The sequence below is a fragment of the Symphalangus syndactylus genome, chromosome X, assembly GCF_028878055.3.
Source record: "Symphalangus syndactylus isolate Jambi chromosome X, NHGRI_mSymSyn1-v2.1_pri, whole genome shotgun sequence".
In the NCBI taxonomy this organism is placed as follows: Eukaryota; Metazoa; Chordata; class Mammalia; order Primates; family Hylobatidae; genus Symphalangus; species Symphalangus syndactylus.
This window is the reverse complement of record NC_072447.2, coordinates 41,702,341-41,727,308: the sequence shown is the minus strand read 5'-3', so window position 1 is coordinate 41,727,308 and position 24,968 is coordinate 41,702,341. Positions and strand designations below refer to the sequence as shown.

General features: G+C 36.6%; 2 protein-coding genes across 2 annotated transcripts in view; both read right to left on the bottom strand.

Annotated features, from left to right (window-relative positions):
- DCAF8L2 (DDB1 and CUL4 associated factor 8 like 2) overlaps window positions 1-18,572 on the bottom strand; it is a 125,525-nt gene extending 106,953 nt beyond the window's left edge. Inside the window, exon 1 of the mRNA XM_055268577.1 lies at window positions 18,553-18,572. The gene's annotated coding sequence lies outside the window, so the exon portion shown is untranslated. The remainder of the gene's footprint in view (window positions 1-18,552) is intronic.
- The window catches only part of LOC129476019 (melanoma-associated antigen B10), a 205,903-nt gene extending 182,755 nt beyond the window's left edge, over window positions 1-23,148 (bottom strand). Inside the window, exons 1-2 of the mRNA XM_055268579.2 lie at window positions 23,058-23,148; window positions 18,553-18,674 (exon numbers count right to left, since the gene is read on the bottom strand). The gene's annotated coding sequence lies outside the window, so the exon portion shown is untranslated. The remainder of the gene's footprint in view (window positions 1-18,552; window positions 18,675-23,057) is intronic.
- Window positions 23,149-24,968: the final 1,820 nt, after the last annotated feature.

Here is a 24,968-nt window from a genome sequence, read left to right as displayed (position 1 = left end):
TAAAATAACATAATAATTGTGTTAAATGCTAATATCTGAAGAGATTTAAATATTCAGTGCTGTCTAACATAACTCTCTGTGATGATGGAAAAAGTGCATATCTGTGCTATCCAATACAGTAGCCACGAGCCACATGTGCCTATTCAGTACAGTAAAATGCTAAACTTATCTTCAAATTTTACTTAATTTTAATTACGTTAAATGTAAACAGCCATTTGTAGATAGTGGCTACCGTATTCAACAACACAGATCTAGATATATGCCCCATGTTCACTTTCCTTTTTGGCAAAACCATAAACATAGGATCAAGTTTTGTCAATTACAGAGCTTTCATATTCTGAGGCTAATAAACTTAAAATAAAATATACATACTTTTCCACATAAATTCTACTATAATTCCACTATTATTGGATTCATAAGGCCTTTTTCTTTCATTTAAGTAAATGTCATTAATTGAGTAAATTAATATGGACTGGGATAAAAATATGTGCAGTTTGGTATTTAGTTTCAGTTTCTATAAGGGGAAAAATATGAGAAAAGTTTTACTGAGAACTGGGGATTTTTTTCTTCAAAGAAAAAACACTTCTTCCTTAATTATCCTACTAATCTCTCTCGTCACTTCTATTATTCTCCCCACTCTGAGGAAATAAACAATTTTTATGGTACAGAATGACAAACTATATAGTGTACATATTAATTTATTTTTAGTAAATGCCACTGAGATTTAATCAATTACTGTGTTGGCTTTATTATTTTATTTAGGAAAGGTAAATATACACACACACACACACAAACACAGAGTACAATATCATGGTTTTTATGTTTTATGTCTTTAGTCATAGTCCCATATTCTCATTTTGCCTTAAGATTTTATCTTCCATAACAGGATTTCTTTTTCTTTTCTTTTTTTTTTTTAACAGACAGAGTCTTGCTCTGTCACTCAGGCTGGAGTGCAGTGGTGCAATCCTGGCTCATTGCAGCCTGGACCAACTGGCCTCAAGGGATTCTCTCCCTTCAGCCTCCCAAAGGGTTGGGATTACAGTGTGAGCCACCATGCCTGGCCAGAAAATATTTTTAAGGGAATATTTTACAAAATATATTGAGTCCCAAAATGTCCAGAGATCTGAAATGAGGTTACTTAGGTCTCATATCTAAAAGCAAGAGTCCTGGAAAACAAATAGGAATCATCCAATATTCCTAATTCTCTTACCTCACCCTGAAAGCATTCCTACAGTTCTTGATCAGGGGTAAAAAACAGGTTTCAAATTATTTCCATGTTAGTAAGAGCAATTGACAATGACTGCTTCGAGAGTTATATTGGTCCAGAGACTGCAGCTTCATCCTCAAATTTTCATGGAGACATTTGCCATTTTGGTCTGTACCATGTTGGTCAAGGAAAGTGGTTCTGAACTGGCTGCAGATTAAAATCATATGGGACATTTTAAATAAATATCATTGCCCAAGCTCTACTCCAAACCAATCCAGTCAGAGTTCCTGGGGCTGGGGCCCAGACATCAGTATGTTTTAAACCTTTCCAGGTGATGTTAATATTAATACACAGCTAGGTTCAAGAAACTTGGTTCCAATTTGAGCCAATATACAGTACTAACTCACTTGCCAGCCAGTAAATCTAACTTTCATTCTATCTTCTGGGACAAAGGTGTATGAAATAATAAAATAGCTCTAATAGAATCATTTGATTTGCAAGTTCTGAACAATTCCATTTTACATAAATCCTACTTCGGCTTATTATACCACACAGTTATGCTTTGTCCACCTTGGTCTACCTGTGTATCAGTAACTGCCCCGAACACCTGAGACTTGTAACATCAGTACTGTGCCCAATCAACTGAAAAAGACAGATTGTGAAAATTGTAAGAAAACTATATTCATCGTGCAATTCTAAATTCTTCTTTTAAGATGTTTTCATATTTTTGTTCATGATGTACATTTCCTGATAACTGTATGCAATTCCAAAAAGTAAAGCAGATATATACATATATATATATATAAATAATACATATATATATGTGTGTTTGCTTAACTAGGAAATATTACTACCGACCTTTGAAATCAGTTCTCCTAAAATAAAAATCATGCCTCTATTCTCTTTTCTCCCTGCCTCTATTCTTTCACAGAGGTATCATAATCCTGAATTTAGTGCTTATAATAATATTTTTTCATTTTCTTTTTCCCATATTCACATATCCCTAAACAACATAGAATATTATTTTGTATATTTTTATGTTGTAATTCCCAAATGTGATAATAATGTTTGGAATGTTCCCATTTTTATTTCTCTAAACATCTTATACATACTTATTTTATAATCTTTATCTGCTAATTTCAATATCTAAGTTTCTTGGTCATTAAAAAGTATCCTTTTTTCCTCCCTAATTTTTGCTTATGGTACTTTTATTCTTCTGCTGCTGTGTAACTTTGGATCCTGAACTTTAATTCAGGGAATCTTGATATGAAGTCAGCCTGTGAATCCTTTTTTGCCATTACCTTCTTCTAGAAAGGCAGTGTATTTACCTCTGTCATGTGGCCCAAGTTGCAACCAATTCAGAATGTCTTTAAGTGAGTTTTGTGGTATAGAATTTTATGGACTATGTGGGTAGCAAAAATAGGAACTCATATCATAAGCCAGGGCAGGAATGAAGTTATGAAATCTCATTGTTAACTTTAGAAAAAATTCTTCCCTGAACCCAAGTCTAGAAAGACAATTTTCCTTGTCATTGGCCTCTGACAGGAGGTTTGTTTTTGTCCAATTCATCTTTTTTATAGGAAGTGTAGATTTTGCCTTTGTATGGGGTCTTTCCTGTTCCATCTTTGCCTGTTCCCTGTTCCACTCCTTTCTGAGAACTAAGGACTTATCTCCTTCTCCATTCCCAGATGTAAAGGTGCCAGTCTCTTGGATACTAAGAAAGAAAAAGAATTTTTCTAATTTTTTATTATTTTATGTTTTTAGGTTTTGTGGTACATGTGGAGGATGTGCAGGTTTGTTACATAGGTAAATGTGTGCCATGGTGGTTTGCTGCACCTATCAACCCATCACCTAGGTATTAAGCGCAGCATGCATTAGTTCTTTTCCCTAATGCTCTCCCCACCTCCACTCTCCCCCGACAAGTGCCAGTGTGTGTTGTTCCCCTCCCTGTGTCCATGTGTTCTCATTGTTCAGCTCCCACTTATTAGTGAGAACATGCAATGTTTGGTTTTCTGTTCCTGCATTAGTTTGCTGAAGATAGTGGCTTCCAGCTTCATCCATGTCCCTGCAAAGGACATGATTTCATTCCTTTTTATGGCTGCATAGTATTCCATAGTGTATATGTAGCACATTTTCTTTATCCAGTCTTTCACTGATGGGCATTTAGGTTGATTCCATGTCTTTACTATTGGTGCTGCAATGAACATACATGTGCATGTATCTTTATAATAGAACGATTTATATTCCTTTGGGTATATAACCAGTAATGGAATTGCTGGGTAAAATGGTACTTCTGGTTCTAAGTCTTTGAAGAGTCGCCACACTGTCTTCCACAATTGTTGAACTAATTTACATTCCCACCAATAGCATAAAAGCATTCCTATTTCTCCGCAACCTCGCCAGCGTTTGTTGTTTCTTGACTTTTTAATAATTGCCATTCTGACTGGCATGAGATGGTATCTCATTGTGGTTTTGATTTGCATTTCTCTAATGATCAGTTATGTTGAGCTTTTTTTCATATGTTGGCTGCATGTATGTCTTTTTTTTGAGAAGTAGCCTGTTCATATTCTTTTCCCACTTTTTAATGCAGCCGTTGGTTTTTTCCTTGTAAATTTGCTTAAGTTCCTTATAGATCCTGGATATTAAACCTTTTTCAGATGGATAGATTGCAAAAATTTTCTCCTGTCTGTAAGTTGCCTATTCACTCTGACGATCCTTTCCTTTGCTGTGCAGAAGCTCTTTAATTAGGTCCCATTTGTCAATTTTTGCTTTTGTTGCAATTGCTTTTGGTGATTTCATCATAAAATCTTTGCCCATGCCCATGTTTTGCATGGTATCGCCTAGATTTTCTTCTAGGGTTTTTATAATTTTGAGTTTTACATTTAAGTCTTTAATTCATCTTGGGTTAATTTTTGCATAAAGTGTAAAGAAGGGATCCAGTTTCAATTTTCTGCATATGTCTAGCCAGTTCTCCCAGCACTATTTATTGAATAGGGAATCATTCCCCCATTGCTTGTTTTTGTCAAGTTTGTCAAAGATCAGATAGTTGTAAGTGTGTGGGCTTATTTCTGGATTCTCTATTCTGTTCTATTGATCTATGTGTTTGTTTTTGTACCAGTACCATCCTGATTTGGTTACTATAGCTTTGTAATATAGTTTGAAGTTGGGTGGCATCATGCCTCCAGCTTTGTTCTTTTTGTTTAGGATTGTCATGGCTATACGAGCTCTTTTTTGGTTCCATATTAATTAAAACTTTTTTTTCTAATTCTGTGAAGAATATCAATGGTAGCTTAATGGGAATAGCATTAAGTCTATAAATTTCTTTGGGCAGTATGGTGATTTTCATGATATTGATTCTTCCTATGCAACAGCATGGAATGTTTTTCCATCTGCTTGTGCCCTCTCTAATTTCCTTGAGGCATGGTTTGTAGTTCGCCTTGAAGAGGTCCTTCACTTCCTTTGTTAGCTGCATTCCTAGGTGTTTTATTCTCTGTGGCAATTGTGATGGGAGTTCATTCATGATTTGGCTCTCTGCTTGCCTGTTGTTGGTGTGTAGGAATACTTGTGATTTCTGCACATTGATTTTGTATCCTGAGATTTTGCTGAAGTTGCTCATCAGCTTAAGAAGCTTTTGGGCTGAGTCAGGGATTTTGTAGATATAGGATCATGTCATCTGCAAACAAAGACAATTTGTTTTCCTCTCGTCCTTTATTTGAATACCCTTTATGTATTTCTTCTGAGTGATTGCCTTGGCCAGAACTTCCAACACTATGTTGAATAAGATTGGTGAGAGAGGGCATCTTTGTCTTGTGCCAGTTTTCAAGGGGAATGCTTCCAGCTTTTGTCCATTCAGTATATTGGCTGTGGGTTTGTCATAAACGGCTTTTATTATTTTGAGGTATGGTCCTTCAATACCTGGCTTATTGAGAGTTTTTATCATGAGGATGCTGAATTTTATTGAAGGCCTTTTCTGCGTCTATTGAGATAATCATGTGGTTTTCGTCTTTAGTTCTGTTTATGTAATGAATTATGTTTATTGATTTCCGTATGTTGCACCAGCCTTGCATACTGGGAATAAAGCTGATTTGATCATGGTGGATAAGCTTTTTGATGTGCTGCTGGATTCAGTTCGCCAATATTTTATTGAGGATTTTTCCATCAATGTTCATCAGAGATATTGTCCTGAAGTTTTCTTTTTCTGTTATATCTGTGCCAGGTTTTGGTATCAGGATGATGCTGGCCTCATAAAATGAGTTAGGGGCCGGGTGCAGTGGCTCATGCCTGTAATCCCAGCACTTTAGGAGGCTGAGGCGGGCAAATCACGAGGTCAGGAGATCATGGCCATCCTGGCCAACATGGTGAAGCCCCATCTCTACTAAAAACAATACAAAAATTAGTTGGACATGGTGGCACATGCCTGTAATCCCAGCCATTTGGGAGGCTGAGGCAGGAGAATCGCTTGAACCCGGGAGGCGGAGGTTGCAGTGAGCCGAGATTGCGCCACTACACTCCAGCCTGGCGACAGAGCAAGACTCCATCTCAAAAACAACAGCAACAAAAAAAAGAGTTAGGGATGAGTCCCTTCTTTTCAATTGTTTGGACCAGCTCCTCTTTGTACCTCTGGTAAAATCAGCTGCCCTAAATAGCAGTACTTTCAGTTTTATCAGTTGGTTTCCAGCCTCCTCTTCATAGATCTATGGCTCCTGTGGCTTCCCCTTAGCTTCCTGAAAGCTGAGCTATGTAATTAAATACCTGTTGGTCATATTTATCCAGCATATCTCGGTGATTTGTAACAAGAGGTTTTTTCAGAGGAGTTAGCCTGATTTATCACTGTAAACAGATGTGCCCTATTATTACTGAGGGTCTTGATGATGAAGCTTCTGGTAATGAAGTGTATCATCCACCTTTTCATCTATTCATTCACTTGACATATAGTAATTGAATATCTCCTCTGTGTCTTTCCTCTGTACTCTGGGGATAAAGTGGTCATCGAAAACTGTTGCTACTGTCAAGGAGCTTACATTCTAGTGAAAGAGACAAGCAACAAATTAAATGTGTATGTGTGTATATATGTATATGTGTGGTACACAAATACATGCTATACACTATACACACATATACATGAACATACAATATTTTCAAGTAACTGTCAGTTCTCAGAAAAGTAAATCAGGGTCATGGGTTAGAATGTGGCAGGTGATATTTTAGACACGGTCGTCTCCTCAGAGGAGGAGACATTGATCAGATAGAAAAATAGTGAGTGAGCTAAGTAGATGGAGATGGGTAAGATGAATGCTTCTGGCAGAAGCAATATTAAGTGCAAAGACTTCATGATAGGGATTGGGATATTTTTATCAGGTTAAAGAAAAACTCTGGAGAATATAGATCCTTTTATAGGAAATACAGTTTTGGAACACTATATTAGCATGTTAGTCACCAAGTAGGTAGAGATGTCCTGATTATTTCACTCATAGTCCAATTGATTCTTCAGCCAAAAAAAAATCAAATACATATTAGGTATTGTATGAGACATGAAAGCTAAACATCAGTAACATGATATGTTCATAGTTTAATTGGGAAGAAGGCAAAGGACAACAGTGTGGAAAGTCACAACATAATCTCAAGAGATACTTTAATTACTATTATCCTATAATTTTCAGGAAAATAATGTTGGACATTATGTTTTACTCTTTTGAATTTATTAATAATTTTTAAGAGCTTTAAAATTGTAACTATATTATATGTGTATGTAAGCATTAATATTGGATGTATTTTTATCAAACTGCTGGAATTTACCAAAAATTACTGGGATTCTTTTATCAGTCTCTCTTGGTTTCTGACCACTACGACATCAACACAGATTACCTTTAACTTTTTTCTCAAAACAAGAGTACAAAAAAAGAATAGCTCTTTTACAAACAAACATACATAGACATTTTGCAAAAGAAGACATACAAATAGCCAACAGGTATATAAGAAGGTGCTCACCTTCACTAATCATCAGGGAAATGCAAATCAAAGCTGCAATGGGTTATCACCTTACACATGTTAGGATAACTATTATCAAAAAGTCAAAAGATAACAACTATTGGCTAGGGTGTTGAGAGAAGGAAACCCTTGTGAATTGTTAGTGGAATGCAAATTGGTACAGCATTTGGGAAAACAGTGTGGAGATTCTTCAAAAAATTAAAAATCAAACTACCATATGATCCAGCAATCTCACTACTAGTTGTATATCGGTAAGGAATAAAATGAGTATCTTGAAGAGATATCGACAGCATTCTGTTAAAATGTAACAGAAGCACAGTAAAGGTGTCTACATGTACATAGCAAAATATCATATTAAAAGGTAAAATGGTGAAGACATCTCTTGACTTAAAAACCAACAATATGGTAGAGTTAATAAATGATGGCATGGTTTTAGTAACGCTGTGATGCTTGTCATATCACCTGCAACATCCAAGTTGTACATCACCTTTATTGAGAATATATGTTCTTTTCAAAATGATTACATGGTTCTAATAGTGTATCAATTATATTTGGAAAATAACTGAAAGCTTATTCTGCATATCTTATTATTAAAAATAAAAAGTTATACTCATTTTAGGGGATATAAATGTACATTTTACCAAAGGGTGAAGAAACCTGGGGAAAGCCCAGCAGTGTCCTTGAGTTGAAGAGATAGACATGGAAATATAGGAAGATGAAGGTATCTGGAGTTTTGATGGGAGGGTAGAAAAGAGAGAATTGCAGTGAAAGAAAACTCTGAAGATCTGCAGAGTCCCATCTCCCTGAGTCTTCATCTGTGTTCTTATCAGAACATACATGTGAGAAAGCTGCCTGAGGTCTAGGAAAGAATTATCTGAAAGAAGCAAGTGGAAAAATCTCCAGGGCTCAATGGGAGCCAGAAAAAAATTGCTGTTTTCATAAGCCAGATTAGAAATACACTATAATACATGAGATATAGGGTGGACTTGTCAGAAGGATGTTGGCTCAGTTGAGAGGCAAAATTAGATCTAGACTAAAGGCTTATGTGGTCCTGCATAAGAAAGTCAAAAACAAGTTTAAAAGGATCAAACCTCGGAGAAAAAACTGGAGAAAACTTTGTTAAGATGTACCCTTATCAGGCCGGGCACGGTGGCTCACGCTTGTTATCCCGACACTTTGGGAGGCCGAGGCGGGCGGATCACGAGGTCAGGAGATTGAGACCATCCTAGCTAACACGGTGAAACCCCTTCTCTACTAAAAAAAAAATACAAAAAATTATCCCAGCATGGTGGCAGGCACCTGTAGTCCCAGCTACTCTGGAGGCTGAGGCAGGAGAACGGCATGAATCCGGGAGGCAGAGCTTGCAGTGAGCCGAGACTGTGCTACTGCACTCCAGCCTGGGCGACAGAATGAGACTCCATCTCAAAAAAAAAAAAAAAAAAAAATACCCTTATCAAACTGCTTGAAACTAGTGATCAAGAGAAAAATTTAAAAGTGGCCAGAGGGAGGGCAAACACACGTTATGCAGAGTAAAACAAAGATAGAAATATAGCATACTTGGCCGGGCGTGGTGGCTCATGCCTGCAGTCCCAGCGCTTTGGGAGGCCGAGGTGGGTGGACCACCTGAGGTCAGGAGTTTGAGACCAGCCTGGCCAACATGGTGAAACCTCGTCTCTACTAAAAATACAAAAGTTAGCTGGATATGGTGGCACGCACCTGGAATCCCAGCTATTCGGGAGGCTGAGGCAGGAAAACTGCTTGAACCCAGGAGGTGGAGGTTGCATTGAGCTGAGATCATGCCATTGCACTCCAGCCTGGGCTACAAGAGCAAAATTCCATCTCAAAAAAAAAGAAAAGGAAAGAAAAGAAAAGAAAAGAAATATAGCAGGCTTTTTGTTGGGAACAGTTCAAATAAGAAGACAGTGGAGCAATATCTTTAAATTACTGAAAAAAAGCTATCAGCCTTAGAGTTTATAATCAGCAAAAAAGTTCAAAAATAAAAGTGAAATAAAAGCTTATTCCAATATACAAGAAGTGAAAGAATTCATCACCAGTAGATGTGCAATTTTAAATGAAATCCTTTAGGTAGAAGGAAATGTTAACAGATAAAAATCTGCATCCACACAAAGGAGTGAAGAAACCAGAAATGGTAAGTATGTGAGTAAATATAAAATGATGTTTCTTTATATTCTGGAGTACTTTAAAAGATAATCAAATCTTCAAATAAAAATAATAAAAAGATTGTGTTATCTATAACAGCTATGGAAATAAACTATATGACAATAGCACAAAGGCAGGGAAAATGGAAATAAATTGTACTATTTTCAAGTCCTTCTGTAAATGAAGTAATATAATATTAATTGAAGGCAGACTGTTATAAGTCATCTCTACTAGAAACCCTAAAGCAAAATTTCATCAAACAAGATGTACATAAATGTATATGAACATCATTAGTCGTCAGAGAAATTCAAATTAAAACGATAATAAAATACTCCTACACATTTTTTTGTAAAATACCACTACATATTAAAATGGCTAAAATAAAAACAAAACTGAAAATATGAAGGGCAGACAAAGATTTAGAGTAACTGGATCTCTCATACATTGCCATGAAAATGTGAAATGATAGAACCAATTTGGAAAATAGTTTAGCAGTTTTTTATAAAGTTAAACATATACTTGCCACATGACCCAGAAATCCCACTATTAGGATTTACCTAAGTGAAATGATTATATTCTTGAATATTTATAGCAGCTGTATTCATAAGTGCCAAAATTGGGAAATGATGACAATATCCTTCAACTGATGAATGGCTAAACTAGTGTAGTATATCCATACAGTGAAATGCTGCTCAGCAATACAAATGAATAAAATACTTATTCATACACATAAACATGGATAAATGCCAAATGTATGTTAGTAAGTGAAAGAAGCCAGACTCCCAAATCTACACACTGTATGGATTCATTTATATAACACTCTGGAAGAGGTAAAAGTACAGCGACAGAAAATTGATGAGAGGTTGCCAAGTGCTGGGGTTGGGAGAGGTAATGAATCAAAAAAAATTTAATGACAACAAGTGTTCTCATTGTTCAATTCCCACCTATGAGTGAGAACATGCGGTGTTTGGTTTTTTGTCCTTGCGATAGTTTGCTGAGAATGATGGTTTCCAGCTTCATCCATGTCCCTACAAAGGACATGAACTCATCGGTGGGGGGGAGGGGGGAGGGATAGCATTAGGAGATATATCTAATGTAAATGACCAGTTAATGGGTGCAGCACACCAACATGGCACATGTATACATATGTAACAAACCTGCACGTTGTGCACATGTACCCTAAAACTTAAAGTATAATAAAAAATAAAATTAAATAAATAAAATTTTAAAAAGTGATAAACAGTACAATGCCTGAAACATCTGAAAAAATCAGATGACACAGTGTTCAATGAAAGCCAGATATAAAATAATATGTATTATGATTAAAAATAAGAAAAGTTATATGAAAAATGCCAGCACAGTCGACATCCAAGTGGCAGCTATAACAGAGCCTGTGGATATTACTTCTCTCTTACTTTTAGCCTGAGTTAATTTCATAATTAAAAAATGTAAATTGAAAAAAATTAATAACAACAACAAAACAAGCCCAAGAGTCCCAATCTTGAACCCACACTTGCTTGATACCAAAGCTACTATGTAACCTGTAATTATATATATATATATATATATATATATATATATATATATATAGTTGTAGATACTTAGTAGGTGTATATATTTATGGAGTACATGAGATATTTTGGTACAGGCATGCAATGATGCAATGTGAAATAAGCACATCATGGGGAATGGGGTATTCATTCCCTTAACCATTTATCCTTTGAGTTACAAACAATCCAATTACACCCATTAAGTGTTTTAAAATGTATAATTAAGTTATTATTAACTATAGTCGCCCTGTTGTGCTATCAAATAGGTCTCATTCATTCTTTCTACTTTTTGGACCCATTAACAATCCTTACCTCCCTACCAGCCCCTCACTACTCTTCCCAGCCTCTAGTAATCATCCTTCTACTCTCTATGTCCATGAGCTCAGTTATTTTGATGTTTAGATCCCACAAATAAGTGACAACATGCAATGTTTGTCTTTCTGTGCCTGGCTTATTTCACTTAACATGATCTTCAGTTCCATCCATATTGTTGAAATGACTGGATGTCATTATTTTTATGGCTGAATAGTACTCCATTGTACTTATGTAATTAACAGAGATCCTGTGATGATATAAGTTCAACACTAATTAAGGAGAGGGAAGTATGAGAGTAATTATTTGGGTAACTCATATTCTAAAAACAGAGTTTTTGTTTTACTTACTTGGTTCTCCTATAGTGCTACTCAGACCACCATTAGCAGCACCTGGGAACTTGTTAAAGTTGTGCATTCTCAGGCTCCATCCCCAGATCTATTGAATCAGAAACTCTTTGGGTGGGGGTGGATTCAATAATCGGTGTTTTAGCGAGTCCTCCAGATGATTCTGATGTGCACTAAAGTTTGAGACCTACAGATCTACATTAATGCATTAGTCCTCATTATTTAAAACAATAAATGCAAATGATTGGGCTGCTCTTGACTGTTCATCTGTAAAGCTACTTGTGAATTGAAAACTGAAATCTCTCATTTCTCCCTGCCCCTCCACAATACATTGTTTATACCTTTATTAAACACACATTTCCTTCACCTTGTATTATATTTCATTCCTGACATGTCTATAACCTTCACTAAAACACCAGTTCCATGGGGCATGGATTCTCATATTTCAAGATTTATAAAGCTCATAGCCAGCATAATCTGAGTAAGGGCAAATCCAGCTGGCCATGAAGGTTAAAATGATTGGGAAGTGTCGGTTTCCAAGGTACATAAAGTTCCAGGCTTGATTCAAGTAAATCAATTACATTTCATAGTCATCATCTTTCCACAATCACCAAAATGAGTGTGGGAGTGTGGCAGCCATGAAAATGTTGCTCTCAGATCTTCTGCTATGGGGAGCATAATTGATCAGTGACTCCAGCTGTTGAGCTCTGAGTCCATTACCATACTTTTCACAGGCTCTTCCTAGCCAATGACGGTATGTACCAGGGTACTAAAGCAGGGATATTCCAGCAAGATACAAGACTTCCCTAGTGAGCAACTTTGGCTGAAGGATTCCTCATCAGCCTTGCTAATAATTTCCTTAAATTACCGTGCAATCTAAGACTTTCCCTACCTAACATTCCTTCCTTCCATCTCTCCTTCATGGTGTTGAAATTGTATTGTGGTCTGATAGCTCCCTCCTCCTTTCCTTCATATCCATTTTTCCCAATAAATCTTGCTTTGTTTAATCCTGTCTTAGTGTCTACTTCTCTGAGAATCTGAGCTAACTTTGAGAGGATCGTGTCTGGTTTGAATTCCATTAATAGTTGTTCTTCCCTAAGCAATTGTATTGTTTTTAATGTATGGGGAATATTACCTGGATAAACGACTACTTCTTCTTTGCAGGTTGGCTGCTAGAAAGTTGAGAACAAAAGTATGACTCTGTGTTATGAGCCAGTTATTGCTTTTCTTTAAATTTTGAGCCCCCTTTATTCATAAATGATTTTATTTCATTTTTAATTTAATTTTACTGATTTTTGTAAGCTGCATTAAATAATTTCTGAATGAAGCCCGAGTAAAGATAATCCAAACAATACTCAAATTTGAAGAAGCTGCCATGTTCATCCAGTTTTATGGGCTATGTACTCCATGGCTTGAGCTGGATGCTCAAATTGAATGATGCCATCTGAAGTTGTGTCCTGGTCCTGGTTGGCACATGCCCAAAGGTGGAAAGAACATCCTAATGGAAAACCCACATAGTGACATGTGGAAATTCAGTCAAGCAGACAATCTGATTGGGTAAGAGTATATATTTGGGGAGTGGTAACCATACTAGAAAATTAAAAGTTAGAAACCCACTTATCAAAGTTAAGCTAGTGTGATCTGGAGATCCCTGAAACAGGAATGCCACAATGGAGAAAATTTCAGAAGCCCTGAGTACTGGTGGTAGGAACTCCATAGGACATAACAGATAAACCTGAAACAAACTGGCTTAAACCAAAAGGTTAATTTAATAAGCCATGTAATCAGATTGTTCAGGAGGAGATAGGCTTTAGATGAAGCTCTACATATGACTCAAACAATGTTACTGGGACTTTGAGAATGTACAGATGTCATTTTTGGCTGCTCAGAAAGTGAAGTGGCTTTCTAATTTTGGAGAACCTTTAAACTAAGATTCTCAGTAGGTGATAGTGCATCTCCCAGTGACAGGTGCTTAAAGGTAAAATCTGTCCTCTTCTCATCTCCTGGTGGCTGGAGCATGGAAATCAACACTCAGATATTATCATCAAGGATTCTCTTTTTTAGCCTAGTGACCCAAAGGAAAATGATTTTATGATTTGCTTTTCTGCATCTAGCTATGGTGCCTGTGTGTCATGGAGGAGATTGTGGACAGTGGCAGCAGATACATTTGTAAATAAGATTTTTTTTCTGCAACATTACTCAACTCCTTAGTTCCTTCTCATTTCCTGGGCCTGATTCTCTGGTTCTCCCCTCAACTCTTTGAGCTACTAGTAATATTCTTCCAATAAAATTCTGTTTAATTTGCCAGAATTAAATAGAGATGCATTCAGGTTTGAGATGCATTCAGACCACCTGATATACCTGGCTCTCTATCTAGTTTTCAGTCTCTTTTCCTCAATATTAGAACCAATGCAACAGCCATTACATCCTGGGGATACACACTTCCTTGTTCAGGTTTAGCACAAAACATGTCTGATTTTCTAGGGAGTTACATAAATGAATGAATAAACACAGTTTTTAATTCTTTATATCTTTGGATCAATTTGAAGTCAGGTACTGATAGCTAAATGTTAGTGATTGATTTAAAATGCAATTGTAGTAGATTTTAGGTTATAATGAAATGGGTTTAATAATAAATTGTTATTATAAAATAAATGCTTTAGAACTCAGAGGAATATGTTGATTCTAAACATGAGGATTGGATCATGAACACAGATAAAATGTAAGGCCCAAGTGCCTAAAGGAATTTATTTCAGCACTAGGGTTTTCATGCAACACAGCTCTTAAAAAAATAAAATATGTCCAACACTATGAGCTTTTATTGACATTAATAGAAATTTCTGGCCAGGTGCGGTGGCTCACACCTGTAATCCCAGCACTTTGGGAGGCCAAGGTTGGCGGGCGGATCACCTGAGGTCAGGACTTCAAGGCCAGCCTGGCCAACATGGTGAAACCCTGTCTCTACTAAAAATACAAAAAATTAGCTGGGCGTGGTGGCAGGCGCCTGTAATCCCAGCTACTTGGGAGGCTGAGGCAGGAGAATCACTTGAACCCGGGAGGTGAAGGTTGCAGCAAGCTGAGATCGCGCCAGTGCACTCCAGCCTGGGTAACAAGAGCAAAACTCCATCACACACTCACACACACACACACACACACACACACACACACAAAAGTAAAAGGAAATTGCTTTCGTACATTAGGTGTTAACTATTGCCCAAAAATATTAAAATAATACTACTTCAAAAAAGTGTCACTTTCAATTTGAATTATTGATAATTGAAGCATTTTCTTTTTCTTGTAAGTGTTAAACCTGGAAGTAGAATGGCTAGTGGGAGCAAATGTTGAATTGGCCGGAAGAAAGCTGTTTGTTATATTCTTGAATACTTTTATGACAATGAAAAAAATTACTTGACTCTTTTGTGTCTGGGCCTCCTCAAATCTTAATAGCATTTTATTTAGTAAGGTTGGTTTTGAGGAAAACATTAAATTGAGTACAGTGAATGCTACTGCTCCTGGGACTGATGCATGATTACTATCAACACAGCTATTTAGGTATGATACTTTAAAATCATCATGAAATTCCATGGGCGGGTATTAGAAACTACTCATTATAAATGTTGATAGTTTCATTGAGAAGATATTTCAGCTTAGTCAGTCACTCCAAATAATATTTATTTTGCCCTATTGAATATTAAACACTGTACTAGGTCCAGCAGTTGACTAAGTAAAAGTATCTCCACTCAGTCAACTCATGGTATGGTCACAAGGTAAAAATAATTAAAAATCGATGTTAAACAGCAATGATAAAAATTATGTAATAACTCTGCTTAAGGGACTAGAGTGATAATAAAAATAACAATGTCAATATATCTATTATGCTACTCATAAGAGCTGACATTTACTGCATGCTTACCATGAAACAGGTATTATTCTAAGAGCTCTCTTTCTGTCTCTCTCTCTCTCTCTATATATATATAAATGTGTGTGTGTGTGTGTGTGTGTATATACATGGTTTGTGTATCCCTTATCTGAAATGCCTGAGACCAGAAGTGTTTCAAATTTCAGATTTTTGGAATATTTAGGTATACATGATGAGATATCTTGGGGATGGGACCCTATTCCAAATATAAAATTCATTTATGTTTAGTATACACCTTATACACATAGCCTGAAGGTAATTTTATGCAATATTTTGAAATAATTTCGTGCATGAAACAAAGTTTTCACTGCATTTTCACTGTGATCCATCATCTAAGGTCAGGTGTAGAATTTTCTACTTGTGATGTCATGTTAGTACTCAAAAAGTTTCAGATTTTGAAACATTTCAGGTTTCAGATTTTTGGATTAAGGGTGCTCAGTGTCTATCATTGAATTATCACAACAATCCTATGAAGATGTTGCTATTTTCTTTACAGTTAGGAAACCAAGACACTGAGAGGTTAAGTAACTTTCCTGAGGTTATGCAACTAGTAAGAGGCAAAATAAACCAACTCCAACAACCTGGTTTCAGAGTCTGAGCCCATAACCGCAAGGCTATATTGCCACTCTGAGGAATCAGAGATGCCTTTGCAAAGGAGGTAACACATGAACTGAATCTGGAAGTATATTTAGGATTGAGCCAGGCAGATGCAGGTGAAAGACATTTCAGGGAGAGGGAGTAGCATGCGTATGGGTAGATAGAACAGGTTATATCCAGACTACTTACAAGTAATTTACTATGTCTGTAGCCCAAGTAACATTTGAAGAAACCAGAGGTGGGGAGACAAGTTAGGACATTATAACTCTAATCCAGTTAAAAGATAATGAAGGACCAGACTATGTTAGTGCTACCATATAATATGTGGAATGGAACACATATTATGTGCTAAATTCTGTAGAAAATACAAAACTGAATGGGACATAAACTTGTCCTCGAACAGTTGATATTCATTTGGATATAGAGATGGGATATAGTCGATTCATCAAATTTTGATGGAAATACTAGCTCTGACAAGGTTGTCAAACAGCCTCTCCAATAAAACAAGAGGGAAAATTGACCTTCACCAGCAGAAAGAGAGAAAAATATGCTAATTTTAACATTGATAAGTGTAGGATCATTTTAAGGATAAAACATGATTTCCATGACTACACAATCAGAAATAACCAGCTTTGAAGCAGTTGCCAGAAAAAATTTCCAAGATTTATTATGGACTCAAAGTTAAATTTGTCAGCAATATAATTCTTTTAAGAAACGAGGGATGAAAATGGGATATATACACTGAAGCAGAGGCTCTAAAAACAGCAAGTTTTCTTCCCACAGCTGTTAGCAGTGGTCAGATATTATGAGAATATTATGTCTGCCCTGGGGCTTTGAAATTGATATCGGCAATTTGGAAAGGGTACAGAACGTGGTAAAGGGCTTAGGAAATAGGTGCACTGAGCAAGGGTTAAAGTTAGCTCAGAAGCTACACTGACCCCTGCAAACGTGCCAAGAACAGCCTCACATCTAGAAAAGACACAGGCTCTATTGGCTTAGATTCTAAAAGTTTCAACTAGTTTGACTGGAAATTGCTTTGAATATGCATTCTTCTTTTATGCTGTAAAATTTCCTGGAAAATTAAATACAGCATGCATTTAAATGAAGTGCCGTAAGTATTAAAATTAAAGATGGAAGGGCTTGGGCATCAAGAAAATTATAATTTTTCTCTAATATCATTATCTCAGCCCAGTTGAACACATCTAGGATTTTATATCACTATTAAAATACTTTGAAACAAATTAACATTTACTAAAGAAGCTTTATGACCTTTCATTTAGAAAATTCTGACTTTGCAATTTTCATGTTACACTAACAATCAAGTATGTTTACTCACAGAAGTTTAACTCATTAAAACCATTCTATACATACATATGCATATGTATACATATACACTTTTACATCATAGATATATGGACTTCATTAACAAACACTGGCTAATGTTTTCAATATACTTTTATAAAGTGTTTATTGTATGTTAGGACCCCTTCAAGGTGTTTGGGATATATCAGTGAAAAAAATAGGCAAAATTTACTGCCTTCCTGGAGTTGACATTCTACTAAGATAGGATAGACACTGAAAAATACATACAGTAAATAAATAAATGATCTAGCATGTTTTAACTGATGATTGCTGTAGTAAAAAAAAGAAACCAAATAGAGCAGAGTTAGGGAAATCAGGAGAGCTGGGCGTGCTGAGAACAAGGTACGATATTAAATACAGTGGTCAGGAGTAGGCATCTTTGGGGAGGTGGGACTTGAGCAAAGACACAAAGGATAGAAAAAAGACAGACATAAGGGAAGTACACAAAACTCTTCTGTAAGGATGTTCTAGGCAGAGGAAACAGCTAGTGCAAATACCCTCAGGCAAGACACAAGTGCAAAGACCCTAAAATGCCTCATGTTTGTGAGCAACAGCCAATGTGCCTGGGACAGAGTGAACAAGGAATAGACAAAAGATGAAATCAGAGAATTAGGGAACGCAAACCATGTAGGGTCTTGCAGGCCATGGTAAACCTTGACCTGTTCTGAATAAAATGGAACTGCTGGAGGGTTTTGAGCAGAGACATGATGTGATTTCTGTTTTAAATGGACCATACTGGGGAGAGACATCAGCAAAATGGCAGAATAGGACTTTCCTGCACTTGTTTCTGCAAAAAAACTTCCATTTGAACAATTATTCATGCATAAAAATACCTTTACAAGAGATTGGGAAACCAAGGAAGAGATTACAGCACCTGGGTATAGCACATACATTTTTAAAAGACACAATTAAGAAGAGTAGGGAGGGCAATTTGACATTACCCACTTCATCCTTCCCTCAACCCCCAGCAGCACAACATGGAGGGAGAAACTTTCTGCTTAAGGGAAGAAGAGGGAAGTGAGCACTTTGCTGTGAGGTCCAATACTGGACGTGCCCCCATTAAAACCCAGTACGGGGCAGGCCCCTATGACCCCAGACTCCAGGCTTTACCTGAGATTGAGCTTCCCAAGGTCTGTCACAGGAACCAGCTAGGATCCTGCAGCCCCAGGCATCAGATGAGCTGCACTACCACCAGGCTGACACCAGTAGCCTCAGGCTCAGTATACCAAAATCTATGGGACAGAGAAAAAGTGGTTCTGAGAGGGCAGTGTATACCAATAATTGCTTACATTAAAAATGAAGAAATAGTTTACTATGAATTTAAAGGGTACATGAATATTTGGAAATTTGACTATAACCACTGTAGGAATAAGTCAGCTATTCTGATTAGTAGGAAGGAGTCACATTCTCAGTGCTACAAACTTGTCCTACTTTAAGTTATTCATTGTGGGAAGAAGATACCTTTCTTCTAAGGTTGAATAATACATATAGTCTGTGCTGCCTAAAAATGTGTCCACTGGCCACATTTGGCTATTTAAATTTAAATGAAAATTAAGTAAAACCAAATAAAAATAAAAATTTAGTTCCACAATCAAAATAGCCATATTTCACTTGCTTTATAGCCACACGTGGCTAATGACTATGCATTAGATGGAACAGATAGAGAATAATAACATTTTAATTCACTTTATTTCTTTCTCTTTCCTAAATTGCTCTGGTTGGGACTTCCAGTACTATGTTGAATAGAAATGGTGAAAGTTGGCATCCGTGTCTTCTTCCTGATTTTAGAGGAAAAGCTTACAACTTTCCACCATTAAGTATAATGTTAGATTTCAGCTTGTCATCTATGACCTTTATTATGTTGAAGTACATTCCTTCTATACCTAGTTTGTTGATCAGTTTTATCATGAAATAATGTTGAATTATTTCCAGTGCTTTTTCTACTCCTATTAAAAAGATCATGTGATTTTTAGTATTAATTTCATTAACGTTGGGTATTACATTCATTGATCTGCATATATTGAACCATCCTTGTAACCCCAAGGATGATGCAATAGATGAATGTTTGTTTCCTCCACTCCCCAAATTTCATATGTTGGAAACTAATCCCCAATTTCATGGTATTTGAAAGAGTGGTGTTTGGGATGTGATTAGGTTATGAGAATGGAGCTCTCATGAATGTGATTAGTGCCCTTATAAAGAGACACCAGAGACCTCTCTTGCTCTTTCTGCCAAGTGGCGAGGCAGCAATAAGATGGCCATCTCTAAATTGGGAAAAACGGCCTCACCAGACATAGAATCTGCTGGTGCCTTGAGCTTGGACTTCCTAGCTCCCAGAACTGTAAGAAATTAATTTCTATTTTTTTATAAGCCAGTCAACCTATGGTATTTTGTTACAGCAATTTGAATGGGCTATGATGAATAAACCCCACTTGATCATGGTGCATAATATTTTTAATGTACTACTGAATTTTGTTTGCTAGTATTTTTTGAGGATTTTTGAATATATTCATCAAGGATATTAGCCTTTAATTTTCTCTTCTTGTAATATCTTTGTCTGGCTTTGGTATTATGTAATGATGGTATCATAAAATATGTTTGGCAGTCTCCCCCTCTCTTCAGCACTTTTGAAGTGTTTGACAAGAACCGGCATTAATTCTTCTTGAAATGTTTGGTATAATTCACTAGTAAAGCCATCTGGTCAGGGGCTTTTCTTTTTCGGAGGCTTTTGATTATTGATTCAACCTCCTTACTCATTATTATTCTGTAAAGATTTTTATGTCTTCATAATTCAGTCATGGCAGGTTGTATGTACATAGAAATTTGCCCATAATCCTAATAATAAAGAAGTAAAATTATTTCTCTTTTCAGATGTTATGATCCTATATACAGAAAACCTAGACTCCACAGAAGAATATTAGAACTAGTTTTTAAATTCAGTAAATTTGCAGACTACAAAATCAACAGAGAAAAATCAGCTTTTTACACACTAACAATGAACTGTCCAAAAAGGATATTAAGAAAACTGTCCCTTTTACAATAGCATAAAAGAAAATAAAATACTTAGGAGTAAACTTAACAGAGGAGGTGAAAGACTTATGCACTGAAAACTACAAAAGACTGATAAAAAAAATTTACAGGAAATAAGTAAATGGGAATATATCCCATTTTAATGGATTGGAATAATTGATGTTAAAATATCCATACTACCCAGTGGCCTACAGAGTCAGTGCTATCCCTGTCAAAATTCCAATGGCATTTTTTATAGACATAGGAAAACAATCCTAAAATTCATATGGAGTGATAAAAGACACAGAATAACTAAAATAATCTTGAGAAAGAACAAAGCAGGAAGCATAATACGTCCTGATTTCAAAATATATTATAAAGCTACAGTAATCAAAACAGTTTTGTACTGTCATAAAAACAGACATACAGACCAATGGAACAGAATAAAAAGCCCAGAAATAATCCAATGCATATAGTCAAATGATCTTTGACAAGGGTGGCAATAATGCACAATGGGGAAAGGATAGTCTTTTCAACAAACAGTGTTGTGGAAACTGGATATTGATGTGAAACAGAAAAGAAAGAGAGAGAGAGAAAAGGAAGGAAGGAAGGGAGAAAGAGAGAAAGAAAGAAAAAAGAAAGAGAGAAAGAAAGAAAGGGAGAGAGAGAAAGAAAGAAAGAAAAAGAGAGAGAGAAAGAAATTTAACCTCTACTTTAAACCATACACTAAAATCAGCTTAAAAAGAAATACTGAAATGTAAGGGCTGAAAATGCAAAACTCCTAGAAGAAAACAGAAGAAGAGCTGCTATACATTTGTCATGGCAGTAAATTATTGGCTATGACACCCAAAGCACAGGCAACAAAAGGAAAAATAGACAAGTGGGCCCACATCAATCTAAAAAGCTTCTGCACAGAAACAATCAACAGAATGAAAAGTCTACAGAATGGGAAAAAATTTGTCAACTGTATATCTGACAAGGGATTAATAATATCCAAAATATATAAGAAACTCATACAATTCAACTGCAACAACAACAAACAACCCAATTTAAAAAATGGGCTAAAGTCCTGAAAATATATTTCTCCAAAAAAGACATACAGATGGCCAACAGGCATATGAGAAGGTAATCAACATCATTAATCATTAGGGAAATGCAAATCAAAGCTACAATGAGATCTATCACTTCACACATAATAGGATAGCTACTATCAAAAAGACTCACACCTGTAATCCCAGCATTTTGGGAGGCCGAGGCGGGCGGATCAAGAGGTCAGGATATCGAGACCATCCTGGCTAACATGGTGAAACCCCGTTTCTACTAAAAATACAAAAAATTAGCCGGGCGTGGTGGCGGGCGCCTGTAGTCCCAGCTACTCGGGAGGCTGAGGCAGGAGAACGGCGTGAACCCAGGAGGCGGAGCTTGCAGTGAGCCGAGATCGTGCCACTGCACTCCAGCCTGGGCGATAGAGTGAGACTCCATCTCAAAAAAAAAAAAAAAAAAAAAAAAAAGACAAGAGCCAACAAGTGTTGGCAAGGGTGAGGAGAAAACAGAACCATTATACACTGTTGGTGGGAGTGGATATTGATACAGTCATAATGGAGAAAAGTATGGAGGTTCCTCAAAATTAAAAAATAGAACTATCACATGATCCAGCAATCTCACTTATGTGTATATACACAAAGGAAATAAAATCAGTATCTCTAAGAGATGTCTGCATTCCCATGTTCATTGCAGCATTATTTAAAATAGTCCATGTATGGAAAAAAACCCAAGTGGGCATCAACTCATGAATGGATAAAGATAATGTGGTTTACATATCTAGTGGAATATTATTCAGCTTTTAAAAAAAGAAAATCCTTTCATTTGCTAGATCATGTAGGAACTGAAAGGACAATATGCTAAGTGAAGTAAGCCAGCCATAGGACAAATACTGCATGATTTCACTTATATGAGGTATCTATAATAGTCAAATTCATGGAAGGAAAAGTATACAATAGTGATTGGCAGGGTTGGAAAGTGGGGGAAATTGAGAGTTGTTCAATGGGTATAAAGTACGTTATGCTAGATGAATAAGTTCTAGAGATCTGCTGTACAACATGGTGCCTATAGTTAACAATATGGTATTTTGTACTTCAAAATTTAAGAGAGTAGATCTCATGATGTTATGTATTCTTTTTTTTTTTTTTTTTTTTTTTTTTTTTTTAGATGGAGTCTCACTCTGTCACCAGACTAGAGTGCAGTGGCACGATCTCAGCTCACTGAAACCTCCGATTCCCTGGTTCAGGTGATTCTCCTGCCTCAGCCTCCCGAGTAGCTGGGATTACAGGCACGTGCCACCACGCCCAGCTAATTTTTGTATTTTTGGTAGAGACAGGGTTTCACCATGTTGTCCAGGAGGGTCTCGATCTCCTGACCTCATGATCCACCTGGCTTAGCCTCCCAAAGTGATGGGATTATAGGCGTGAGACACCATGCCTGGCCCATTTTATGTATTCTTAACACACACACACACACACGCACACACACACACACAACAATCAACCAATGAAACACACACAAAGGGATGCAACAAAACTTTGGGAGGTGTTGAATATGTCTATTACCTTGACTGTGGTGATGGGATCATGGGTGTTTGCATATGTCCAAACTCATCACATTTTACATATTATAAATGTGCCATCATTTGCATATCAATTATACTTCAGTAAAGCTGTTTTAAAAAGAAAAAAAAAGGAATATTTCACCATGCCAGAAAATTCTGTTGGATAGCACTGGCTGGGTACTTTTAATGAACATAATATATTAAACATTTGCTGGATGTGCCTAATATTCCTCTTTCTAGATTTTATAGGCTTGGATAATTATAGAAAAATAATGAGAGAGAAAACACAAGCTTCGTACTACTTATGTATTCTAATGAAATACCAGCCTGCATTTTTCCCATTTCTTTTGCATTTGTCTTTCACAGCATTTTTTTTTTTTTTTGGTCTTAACATTTCTTGGTGCTATTTTTTTCCACCACCTAGAATTAGAAATCAATTCTTTTGTTTCAAATGTGAATTCCCTCTCCCCTAATTATAAGCTGCTACTTTATATAACAAAAGAATTGATTTCTGAAAGCTCTAATCAGACATTAGCAAAACTAACAATTGGAATTATCATTCAAATTTATGTCCCTTATAAGCTTTAATGGCCAAGACTAAGATACAGACTTAATTTTAGACTCTTATTCACATTTATCTACTTTTTGCCTTTATATCAATCCTATATGATAGTAGGAATCTTTCTTTGCCTCCTATATTTCAGCTTGCTTTCTCATCCTTTGTGTGCAGTGTTACTTATTTAGACTTCTTGATAACTGAAACAAGTATGTATTTATTCATGTTACATGGTGACTTATCTTCATGAGAAACAAATAAAAATATTACATATCAAATTAATTATTCTAACATGAGTCTGTTTAGATACTTTAGGTAATTTTTACTCATCATCATCTTTTGGGGCTGGGATAATTTGATGTGACCTGGAAAACTAGCTTTGTGGTCTGATCATTTTCCTCTTTACTTTGAGATCCACCTCCTCTTCCTTTCACGTGCTATGCCCTAAACTACAGATCACAGAAGGATGACTCCTGCAAACTACATTCCCAGATTCCTCTCAAATTGCTTCTTTTGGGCTCACCTAACAGGGAGGCACTGGCTGGAGATTGGAGGTGAGAAGCCAGGGTAAGCCTTTGTCTTGGCTTCTGGAGGTAGCTCTGTCAGTGTGTATAGCAACTCTGTGGTTGCAGAGCCCACAAGGCAGCACCTTCCTCTGAGGTCCCAGCTCCCATCTTGCAGCTCCTTCTATGATTCTAGTAGCTCCTGTCAGATGAGCACTTCTTCATGTCTCCAAATTCCCCTTGGTAGCTACTCCTGCTGCTCCCTCAAAAAGCCCTTCTTTTAAGTTTTCAGCTCCTGTGAAGGGAACTCAGATCTTGGGCTCTGGTAACATCAGCTCCTTCTTTTTTATTATCTATTTATTTATTTATTTATTTTTCGAGTTATTATTTTTTTTAACTTTTATTTTAGGTTCAGGGGTACATGCACACGATTGTTACATAGGCAAATTGTGTATCACAGGGGTTTGGCATACAGATTATTTTGCCACCCTGGTAATAAGCATAGTACCTGATAGGCAGTTTTTTGGTCCTCACCCTCCTCCCACCCTCCACTCACAAATAGGCTCAGATGTCTATTGTTCCTTTTTTGTGTTCATGTGTACTCAGTGCTTCCCACTTGTAAGTACGAACATGTGGTATTTGGTTTTCTCTTCCGGGGTTAGTTTACTTAGGATAATAGCCTCCAGCTGCACCCACGTTGCTGCAAAAAACATGATCTCATTCTTTTTATGGCTGCATAGTATTCCATGGTGTATACGTACCACATTTTCTTTATCCAGTCCACTGTTAATGGGCATTTAGGTTGATTCTGTGTTTTTGCTATTGTAAACAGTGCTGCAATGAACTAACATGT